At 45.7% G+C, this 12,138-nt stretch overlaps 1 pseudogene; it reads right to left on the bottom strand.

Annotated features, from left to right (window-relative positions):
• Positions 1 to 7,299: 7,299 nt before the first annotated feature.
• Positions 7,300 to 8,955, bottom strand: LOC146855656 (18S ribosomal RNA; annotated as a pseudogene).
• Between the last annotated feature and the right edge of the window lie 3,183 nt (positions 8,956 to 12,138).

The following is a 12,138-nucleotide window of genomic DNA, read 5'->3' as shown; positions in this document are numbered from 1 at the left end:
AGAGGAAACTCTCACTGTCGTCTGGATGTATGTTATCGATGTGTTTTTTTACAAATTGCCATGGTTTGCAGTTATTCACCAGAATGTTTTCTTTGGTATGACTTATGAAGAAACTATGTGTCTTTTTGACATCCAGTTTTAAGCCTGTTTTGCTGAATTTTTCAATGATCTTCAAGAGAGCACTCTTGCCTTCCCATGTGTTATTGAATACTGCTATGTCGTTAGCAAAGGCTTAAGCAGTGATTTGTTCAAGAAGTCCATTTGGGCCAAAAGTAAAGCCTTTTCCATACTTATGATGTCCAAATATCAAAAGGTCATGGTGATATTAAATAACTGTGGGTATAATGAGTCACCATGTTTTACACCAGACTTCATTGTGTGTTCTGGTGTAGATTAATTATTTTTCCCTTGAAGTACGTAGATGAATCTGCGGGTAAAACTCTTATTAGATCTCGGATATATGACGGAACTCTATGTCTATCAAAACTTTGTATGATGTGACAGTGACTGAAAGAGTCAAATGCTTTTGAGATGTCTATGAACACTACTGCAAGAGAGTGTCTATTTTTTTGTTCCCCTTTTATGATGTTCTGTAGCAATGTCAGATTTTCAAGCCATCCTCTCACTTTCATTAAGCCTTTCTGTCTTGCATTTAGGTTTACGAGACTGGTGAGTCTTTTGGTCAGGATTTATATTAGCAACTTCATGAATGATGTACTAATTGTAATTGGTCTCTAATTGCTTATTTTGTTCAGCTCATTGATTGGTACGTTCTTGGGAATTACTATCGATTGGTTCTTTTTTTATTCACTCTCAGACTCTTCTAATTGCTAACCAAGTTAATAGTATTTTTGAGCAGCCTGCTTGGTTCCTTTGTGTGAACATTGTACAAAACCTTTAAGCCACTGCTTTATTGAAATTGGTGTTACTTCAAGAAGTGTAATTTCTTTACCCAGATGTTTGTATTCACATTCTTCAGGAAATCAGGTTAATTGGGATGAAGTTCGGGCTTTTCGTGTTTTCTTTTTCAATATCTGTTTCATATTGACAGATTTAATCAACACTAATCTGGCAAATGGCATCGTCTGCACCATAAGTGAATATAACTTTCCTTTTTTTTTTTTTTTTAAATAATCTTTTTATTAAGTTCAACAATATCATACATACATGTGGCATATAGTGCAGCACGGTCTTCCCAGTTCTCATTACATTGACACCGGTAGGTAACAGTCTGATCATAATGAGTCCAAATCTATTCCTCTATTATTCTGCATTTCCAGTTCCTTCGATGGGGAGACACACAGGATTCCTCGGTATTCATTCCATTTCCCCCATTTCCTGTCCCATTTCTTTGGGCACCCTCGTTTTTTAAAAACTTCCGTCCATGCACCTATCTAGTTCTTTCAACCACAGGTTGGGGGAAGGTATATCTTTTGCCCCCCATTTTCTCGCTATCTCTCGTTTGACCAGGGTGTATCCCAGCGAGGTAAGTTGTTGCTCCACCTCTGTGAGATCTGTGGGGGGGCCAAATATTAAGGAGTCCCAATCGTGAAGTAAGGTGTATTTCTTTTCCCAGGGCACTTTGTATGTGCGTCGTTGCCCCCTCCCACACGTGTCGCAACCCGGGGCATTCCCAAATCAGGTGGAAGAAAGTCGCTGGTTGTGAGCAGCCCTTAAGACAAAGCATGTCTGGTCTAGCCCCTATCTTTGCTAATGTAGTGCCTGACATATAGGACCTATGGAGAATGCGAAGTTGTATCAATTTGAATCTGGAGTTAATTGCTACTTCTTTGGGGGACATTAGTGCCGACTGTCAGTCCTCGTCATCCATTATCCCCACATCTCCCTGCCATTGCTCCCTTAGCTTGCTAAATGGGTCTGGTAGGTTATTACAAATCTTCCTATATGTTAGTGATATCGCTTTCGTCTGGAGCGGTCCGTCGAGCAATCTGTCCTCTAGTACGGACGAGTCTGGTATGTCCTTAAGGTCTGGTATCGCCGTTGTGAGTGCATGTCTGACATGCAGATATCGGAAGCATTCTCCTTGGTTCATTTCATATTTTACCCGTAATTCGTCGAACCGGAGGAGTGACCCTTTGTTAATTAGGTCCCCGACTGTGGATATCCCTATTATGTCCCACTTGTCAAATCCCGGCTGGTGACACAGGAGCCCTAGTTGCTGAGTATACCACAGGGGTGTGAGTTTTGTTATTCTATTGGACCACCCCAATCGGGAATTTGCCTGGTGCCATATCTTGACCGTGTGGGAGGTGGGCCCAAAGTATCTGTTTTTCCAGCCCCGAAGTATAGAGCCCCCAAATATCCCAATCTTCCTGTTTGTTGTCTATCCAATTCATACGCTGGATCAACCGGGGAGCGATACATCCAGAGATTTATCACCACCAGTTGCGACGCCCAGTAGTACATTCGAAGGTCCGGGAGGGCAATCCCCCCGTCGTACCACCCCTTTGTCAGTTTTGTTAGAGTTATACGGGGAGCCCCCCAATCCCATAACAGCGTCCGGATTTCACTCTCTACTCCAGCGAAGTAGGTATCTGGGATATGCTGCGGGCAATTCTGCATTACATACAGAAACCGTGGGAGAGCTAACATTTTAAAGAGGGCCGCTCAGCCGAGGAGGGAAAGAGGCAGAGATCTCCAGTGTTTTACGTCTGCTCTCAGTCTGGCCAGCGGTGGTGCCAGGTTGCGCTCATAGAAGAGGTTGGGATCTGTGGTGATGTACATCCCAAGATATCTGAACCCTACTGTGGTTCCTTCCACGTTACATCCTCTGGGGAGTCTCGGGACTGGCCCCATGAGTACAAACAGCACTGATTTACTCCAGTTTATAGCGTAGCCGGAGTATTTTCCGAAATTTGTAAAAATATTTAACACCCCATGAAGAGACCTGTAGGGAGAGGCAAGATATAGTAGAATATCATCCGCATATAGCGATTTCCGGTCGTCGTGGTCATCCGTCCATTTTAAGCCCCTTATCATAACGTCTCTCCGCACCCATGCGGCCAGCGGCTCCAGCATAAGGGCAAATATCAGCGGTGAGAGGGGGCATCCCTGCCGGGTGCCCCTTCCTAGTGTAAACGTTCGTGATGTGCAATTGTTGACTCGTACCTGGCCCTTTATGTCGGTGTATAGCAGTCGTACCCACCCCCTAAATTTCGGTCCAAAGCCCATTCTGTTTAGGACTTCCTTTTTATCTTTCTTGAACACTGCCTGATGTTCTTTGTAGCTGCCCTTTGCTTTTGCATACCTTTTCATATGATTTTTATTGAGCCTTTCATTTTTCTTATCTTTCTTTGGTATGACAATTTGGGCAAAACATTTTGGTTCTCATCGTAAACAGTGCTCATAGTCTCATTACAATTTTCAGTAGGTGGTTCATTTCAATTGACTGGTTTTGGATGTATATCGGTGGTATTTTCTACAATATAAATCACAGTTTCTTCCATCAAGTCCATACAAGCTTCATGATGCTCTGGATTTTTGGAATCATTTTATGCTTCTGATAGTTTGCCAATCAGATCATGAAACAGTGATTTTAGGCACTTGTTTCCTGTTAATAAAGACTTTACGTCTTTTTTTTTTTATTGTTCCGTTGAAAATTTCTGGTTTATTATTGCTCTTCATATGGTGGATGTTTGATGCAAATCATTTGCAAATGTTTCTTCTATTTTCTCTTCTCTTCCTTTTTTTCTCTGACAATAAAAACAGAAACTGATAGCTAAGGGCGGGACCATGAGTGCATTTATATTTCTTTTGTTTTCATAAGTTAGCAGCAATAGTTCTTCTTTTGACCACGGTTTTGAAGGTTTGCTACTAGTAGTCTAGCTCACTTTTAGCTTCTGTGTATGCATTCTTCCATGCTGGTACACACCAATTTCTGGTGCGAATCTCAGGTCACAAAAGCTAATTAGGAATTGCAGCTTTCTTTCTGTGTTCTACCTTTGCATTGTGCATAGTGGCATACAAAGTTATGATACTCTGCTTCCTTGTCACATTTTAAGCAATATATTGGTAGGTATGATACTTAGTTTTTATTGCAGACATGTTTTTTAAATTCTTTTTTCAGGTTTCCATTATGTCTCCACACAAATTGCAGTTATATTTTTCATTGGGATATTTCAAGTATGTGACTTTCTTGGTGGTGTCACTTTTCTTGTCATTTAATTTGTCATTGACTTTATAAACATCTGGCAGTTTTGAAAATTTTTATGTGACTGGTTTGCTTTTAACTAATGAGGCTCCAAATTCAATGCTTTCACTGGTGTCAATACTAACCTCACTATTGATTAGTATGGATAGTGAACAGGACGATAAGGTGTGATTCAATTCGTTTCTATTCATTGTGTTGCTAGAGTTGTGTGTAGACTTCACAAAATTGATGAGGAGGTTAATGATTTGTGGAAAAGATAGCATTTACTTTCGTCATCTCAATGGGGATTTTGTTATCTAGGAACTACCCATCCAGATTTGGGATTGTTGGATTCAACATTTCTTGCTTTAATGCTCACAGCCATGATAGCTACCTTATTTCGCCAATCTTTACAGACTTCTCCTCAAAGAGATTAGTCATATACAGATATTAACCAGATGGAGGCAAAAGGCCGTTATACGAAGAGGTTAAAGGAGTCAAAGTTACCCTCGCCATTCCCCAGTACTTCATTAAATTTCTTCACTTTGACATTCTGAGCACTGGGCAGAAATTACATTGCATCAACACTCCCTTGGGCCTTCACAATGCTTTGTTTTAATTAAAACAGTTGAGTTTCCCTGATCTGCACCAGTTCTAAGTCAGCTGCTAGGCACTGACTGAGGCCGAACACTGGCCCCATACCCTGCAATCATATAAAGTTTGACAATTAGTTGAGGTTGTTTCGGCCCCAAGACCTCTAATCATTCGCTTCACCAGAAAAAAACTGGGGTTTCTGAGTGCCAGCTATCCTAAGGGAAACTTTGGAGGGAACCTGCTACTAGATAGTTCTTTCAGTGTTTCACCCTATACCCAGGATGGATGACCGATTTGCATGTCAGGACTGCTACAGTCCTTCATCAGAGTTTTTTCTTGTTCTGCCCTGCCTAGGAATGGTGTATCATCTTTTGGGTCCTCTCACACACACAATCAGGCTTCACCTTCCTTACTGAGTGGGCAAGATAGACCAGTGCGCTTGCCGCAAGGCTGCATTGGGGTTCCATCTCTACTGGCATATTCCAACCGTCACCTTCATTGCTTCACAGGGTTTTGATTGGCCTTTTGACTCATGAACATGTTACACTTCTTGGTCTGTGTTTCAAGCTGGGTCAGGTCAGTAACCAACATAGCTGCAGAGCCCTGGAACACAGCATAGGCCTCCCCGCCCAGCAGTGTGACATAGTTGGGGCACATGGACCATGGTCTGCCCCAGTCAACAGTTGCACCGTCCCCCTTCCCTGCTTCTGCACAACCTTAGAGAGGCTAGGGCAGTTGCTGGGGGAGGACGCAGAGGAAGTTAATCTGTCTTAGCTCTGCAGACATGAGGAAGCTGCTGCCAGGAGGGCCTGTAACTCTCCCCACCGGAGCCGAGAGTCACCTGCCACCCTGAAGCCTTCCCAGCTGACCCAGAGCTGGTTGCAGCGCACCACCACAGAGGAAATGCACCCTGCGGGGACCGGGAGCAACCAAGCAGTGGTCCCACAGAGGGGATACACCCTCCCATGCGACTGCCCTTCCTGTCTTATTGAATCCTCTGGGCACACTGCATTGTCCCCACCCATTTACCTCTCAACTGTTTCACACATACTTGAACTCCTCTTCAAAGTTCTTTTCAACTTTCCCTTATGGTACTTCTTTGCCAGTATTTAGACTTGTATGGGGTTTACCACACACTTTGGTCTGCACTCCCAAGCAACTCGACTCTGAGAAGACCTGATCCTGGAGAGCTGGGGGCCTCTACTGGCCGAACAATGTCCATGGGGTGAGCGTCGATCAGAAGGAGTTGGGCTCCCTGGGTGACACCAGTTGGTCTTCTGTGCACCACTTTTCCCACGCCCTCCGCCGGGTGGAGATTTGGAGCTGGGCTTTTCACTTGCCGCTAGTGTGGGAATTCTGGTTTGTTACTTTTCCTCTGCTTAGTAATATGCTTGAATTTTGTGGTCATTGCAAAATTTGATTCCAGCCTCCACAGTCCGTAATGGAATCACTCCCCAGCAGGAGACACATTTTGTGGTTCACCATAACTGACCTGAGGTTGTAGTAGGATGCCAAAGTGTGGGGGAGCCGGACCAATTCCATGGGTGCCAGAAAGGGGGGGGGCTCTTTCTCATGGGGGTCATATAGGAACACCCTTTTCCAGATTGGAGACCTAAACCCCGGGAGGTCATTATGAAAACCAGTACACACAGGCAGGCAGAGGTCCTTCCCTGCCATAGCCACAGAAGTGGGTGCCCAAGGCGGTGCACATGGGCAGCAGTGGGACACCACAGTTTCCCACACGTAGCACACAGCCAGGTACTCTGCGTTTTTCAGGCCTGGAACAGATAGGGCACCCACCCAAACCACCGAGGTGGGGAAGGCCATGCTCACCGGCAGTGTGCCTCTGCAGCAGGATGGGGGTGGTTCTCTATGATGGGTGATCAGGGGTCTGATCCTGGGAGGACGAAGGGAGCAGAGCCCCTTGCGAGAGCCCCAACTGCACCCTAGGAGAGCCCTAGGGTGATTGTCATTCAAGTGAACCTCAAAGAGATTTACCCTTGTCCGAGTACATGCGTGGATGCTCGAGCGGCTGGGGGCAGCATCTACCCCCAAACCTTGGAGCAGTTGACACTGGCTTTGAGATGCACGGTATCGCTATAGAGAGGAGCCAGGATTCTCTCATGGTCCTAGCTCCTTCTCGTCCAGGCTGCCCTGCCACACAAGACAGGCTACTCCTCAGTCACTCTAAACCCCGGCAGGCTGGGGAAGGCCCAGGTGGTAGGGCCTTCATGGGGTTCCAGACCAGGGATGCACTGCAATTCAGTTACCCCTGAGTAGTGTGTGCTGGGTGAGCATGGGAGGGCATCTTGGGAGGGCTATCTCTTGCAACGTGCCCCTCTCAGATGGCCCGGGCCCACCTACCATGGTCCCTAACGTGTTGGCTGGAGGAGCCTGCCCCACGCTATATCCTCACCGAAGTCCCAGCCACCATGGACCGCTTCGTAGGCTAGGGTGCACAAGGGGATGATTGGTCCTATTGTGCCTTGGGCTTCATCTGGAAGATGCCTGAGGGTTCAGGCTGTCATAGCCTGTCACTCGGGCCACTTCACTGTTAATGATCCTTCCACAGGTTCACCTATAGAAACCTTGTTATAACTTTTACTTCCTCTAGCCATTGCTGACAACGGCAGGGCCAATCTGAGGTCCTCACTAAACCATCCCATCGGTAGTAGCAATGGGCGGTGTGTACAAAGGACAGGGACTTAATCAATGCAAGGATATGACCAGCACTTACTGGGAATTCCTTAATCATGGGAAATAATTACAATCCCTATCACAAATGGGATTTCACAGGTTACCCACACCTGTTTGTAAAAGAAAGACACATGCTGATGTTTTCAGTGTAGTGCACAGTGTAGTTCACATGCAGCCTAGGACATCTAAGGCCATCATAGACCTGTTATTGCTAGATCTCATGCGGCTGAACACCACTTGTCCCTCTATGAATTTCAACGTCAACAGTTAGCATGGTGGAGTCTCGTTCGAAAATGGAATTAACCAGACCAATTGATCTACCAACTAAGAATGATCATACACCACCACCCATAGAATCCAACCCCTGTTGAGTCAAATTAAGCCACAGGCTCCACTACTAGTGGTGCCCTTCCGTCAATTTCTTTAAGGTTCAACTTTGAAACCATACTTCTCTATCGACCCCCTCCTCCCCCCAAAAAAAAGCCCAAATACTTTGGTTTTCCACCACTGGATAGCTAGTCGGTATTGTTTGTGGTTGCTAGTCTGCATTGTTTGTGGTCAGAACTGCAACAGTACCTGTTGAACCTCTGACTTTCTTTCTTGATTAATGAAAACATTATTGACGAATGCTTTCACATTGGCTCATCTTATGACGGTCTGAGAATTTCACCTCTAGCAGCATTAATGCCCATGTCTGTCCCTCTTAATCATGGCCCCATTTCCGAAAACCATCAAAATAGAACCAGAGTCCTACTCCATTATTCCGAGCTGAAGTATTCAGGTGACTGGCCCGATTTGAACACTCAACAATTTTTTCTAAGTAAACACTTCAAACCCCCTGGACACTCAGTCAAGACCATAGGGGGTATCGAGAGGAAGGGGTTAGGACAGGTGGTAGCTCACTTTGCAGCATACAGCCAGCTCAATCCCAAAATTCAACTATGCGCGTTTTAACTGCAGCAATTTTAAAATGTGCTGTAGGAGCTGGAATTACCACAACTGCTGGCACAAGAACTGCCCTCTAATGGGTCCTTGTTAAAGGATTTAAAGTGTACTCATTCCAATTACAGGGCCTTGAAAGTGTACTATATTGTTATTTTTTGTCACTACCTCTCCGAGCCTGGAGTGGGTAATTTGCGCACCTGCTGCCTTCCTTGATTGTGGCAGCCATTTCTCAGGCACAGAAAGTATCATCAAAAGTTGACAGGGCAGGCATCAGTCTCTATTGTCCCTATCACAGAACTGGGCGAGTTTATCTAGATTTACCAAAGCAGCCAGGCGAGGCCGGATTGGTCTTGGTCTGATAAATGCATTCATCCCGTGAGGTCAACACTCGTAGGCATGTATTAGCTCTAGAATTTTCACAGTTATCCAGTTAACAGATGGAACGATCAAAAGAACCATAACTGATTTCATGAGTCATTCGCAGGTTCACTGTACTGGCCGTGTGTACTTACATGTGAATGGCTTAATCTTTGAGACAAGCATATGCTACTGGTTGGAGCAACCAAATAACCACACCTGCTGGATGGGAGGAGCCTCGTGATCCTGGACCTACCTTTACACCCCTCTGGTGCCTTTACACCTGTCGGGAGCCTTCGTTGGAACAGGACAAGGCAGTCACACGTGCACCAACAGGCCATGCCTGCTGCGCAATACCAGAAGGAAGAGACGGGCCATTGCACAGCCTGAGCAAGACATAGGGGTGCTGAGTCCCAGACAGGGCCACCCCACGTAATGGTCGTTCCTTGCTGCTGTGGAAATGCACTTAGTGGAGAAGGGCAACAGACAGGTGCGCGGGACCCAGACCACAAAGCAGCATCTGGGACTAGTCCCATCCACTGTGGTTGGACTACTTCACAAGCTGCAAGTCTGCTTGGCCTTTACTCTGCTGAGTGGCCTCCACAAAAAGCAGACCCTCTAATCAGATCTTCCAGGTGGTGTGGGAAGCACTTTGGTTGAAAAAACAGCCAAGGCTGGCCAACCTGCCCATCGCTAAATGGACCAATTGTGCTCAATCAATAACAGTACAGTGCTGGCTAAACTGCCCCTGAGCAGGCTGCCCTGCTCAGGAATGTGAGCTTTACATCTCTGGCTGCTCCATAGAAAGCATGGCTTTCTTGGGTAGAATATGTGGCTTAACGGCTAGGGCGGTCCACCTCAAATCTGGGGAACCAGGTTCTAGTCTCGGCAATGACGCTCAACATCCTGTGATTATGGGCAAATCCCTTAGGGCCATGTGCATCAAGCCTTTTTCTCCTGGCAAACGGGCCGGTTCGCTGAATCGGCCCGTTTGCGATCGTAAAAAATGCTTTTGCGATGCATCAAACCCAATTTTGCGTTTCGGTAATCTGTTACCGAATCGCAAAATGGGTTTGCGATTCGCTATTTGGAAGGGGCGTGTTTAGGGCGTCCCTTTCAAAAAGCGAATCCTTACAGTATGCATGAATGTTTTGTGACCGTGAATGCGGTCGCAAACATTCGCATATTACCCCCTACTTCAAGTAGGTGGTAAGACATTCGCAAGAGGGAAGGGGTCTCCAAGGGACCCCTTTACCTTTGTGAATGTTTGTAAAAGCATTTTTAAGAGCAGGCAGGGGTCCAACGGACCTCTGTCTGCTTTTAAAAAATGAAAAGAAAACTTTTCAATTTTCTTTTTGTAAAGCATCTTGTTTTCCTTTAAGGAAAACGGGCTACTTTACAAAACAAAATATTGCTTTATTTAAAAGCAATCACAGACATGGTGGTCTGCTGATCTCAGCAGTCCACCATCCATGTGATTTTTGTGATTCCTAGGGGGTCGCAAATTGCAACCTACCTCATTAATATTCATGAGGTAGGTCATTTGCGACCCCTTTGGTATCGCAATGATTCGCATTTAGGGAATCGCTAAACATTTTTTTTATGCATCTGGCCCTTAATCTCCCTGTGCCTAACAAAAAAATGAATGTGTCCTTGTGTAACACAACTGGTGCTCATGTAAAGTGCTCTGATACCCGATACCTTTGGGTCAAGCTCGCGCTACATAAAACTCTGAGAGAGAGAAAAAAGACTCAAAGGAAATGCCCTTCAGACAGGACTGAAAGGCAGCTGCAGCAAAAATAACCAGTCTCCTGTTCCAACCAATACTGAGCAAGACTACCTACTTTTCTTGTAAATTGTGCACACTGAGTGACCAGGGTGCCATCACAGAAAATACACTTGCCCTCCTGCAGCCTTGTCTGGGATCGAAGAGGCAAATGAGCCCTCATGAGGACTTCCAGTGCAGCCCGACTGTGAGGACTGGGGTGGGTTGTGTGACCTTACTGTGTAATATACTCGCAGACTGTATTAGGTCCAGTCAGGTTCATTTGTAAAACATTAAGCTCAACCCTGGGTTTCTGTGGCTTTGAGCAGCAAGGCTTAAACAAAGGAACTAGTATAAAAACATTTAGAAGCACCAAACAATGAAATAAGAAAGTCACACAACACGAAAGACATCCAACACAAATTTTTAAAAATAGATTATATTTTCTGCATTTTTAGAGTCCAAGATGAACAGAATCCATCAGAGGGTTACGGAGATATAGATTTTTAAAGTAAATGTAAATCCAATAACTTTTAGTTACAACTGTAAATGAGCATTGGTAACTGTAAAGTTTGGAAACTTTTGAAAAGTTTGAAAGAGTTGTGTTCGGCTACTCCAGTCCGAAACTGGCGACCAAATCTGACAGGGAGAAGGTCAGGGGAGCCAAGGAGTATTTTGACAGCTACCTATTCACCAAAGTGTTCTCTTGTCTATTTCTGACCTTTAGATCACAACCACCATAGACGTTAATGGAGTGGGCCTGATGCTGAGGTTGCAGGAGATGGAGGATTCTCAAGGATGCTCTGGGTGCTTTGTGGTCGAAAGGGGTGTCCTTGTGGTTACTCCTTGGTCCACGGGTCACGTGAGGTGACTTTGGCCACAAATGTCATAGTCCCTTGAAATCCTCTTTGAGCCAGTAGAAGGCCAGCTGCTGCTGGGATTGCGGACTCCATCCAGAGCGGGTCCATAAGTATTGTTTGGTGAAGGCGAGTGTCCATCTTAACCATTCTGGACTCAGATGACACTCTAGGGTCAGGCAGGCTTGGATGCAACTTTTTGCCATTGAGGATCGGTCTTTTAGGTTGCCCAGCTGGGGTCAGCGGTGATTCTCCAGAAGATTTGGGCTACTTCAGCTTTGATGGCCCCAGTGCTTTTTCCAGGGGGTCAGCCATTCGACCCTGGGGTCACATCTTTGGTCTGGTGCTCGGGAGGGACTTTTTCACATGCCAGGAACCACAGGCACAGTTTTTGCTTCGCCCAAGGTGCAGCAGGTGCAGTGCAGCAGATGGTGCAGCCTCTCTTTGCCAAGTCCCTGGGGTCAGCAAAGCAGTCCTTATTTGGTCCTTTCTCCAGCTTTAGAGAGATCTGAGGTCAGGGTACCAGGGGAGCCATATTTATGCCCAGGAGGTGCCCTGGGGGGATTATGCTGTCCCTAGCCAATGGCCTACCAGGATCCCTCTCATCATGTGATGACTTTCGGCTATGTGTACTATTATTAGTGTACAGTTAACTGTTTAAGACTCTGTTTTATACGTTGCTGTAATGCGCTCTGATACCCATTGGGTCGTGCCAGCGCAATATATAACTCCTAAAATAAATAAACAAATACAAATAAATGTGTGGCATGTAG

Source organism: Triturus cristatus, chromosome 4_1 (assembly GCF_964204655.1).
Source record: "Triturus cristatus chromosome 4_1, aTriCri1.1, whole genome shotgun sequence".
Classification (NCBI taxonomy): domain Eukaryota; kingdom Metazoa; phylum Chordata; class Amphibia; order Caudata; family Salamandridae; genus Triturus; species Triturus cristatus.
This window is presented reverse-complemented; position numbering and strand designations above follow the sequence as displayed.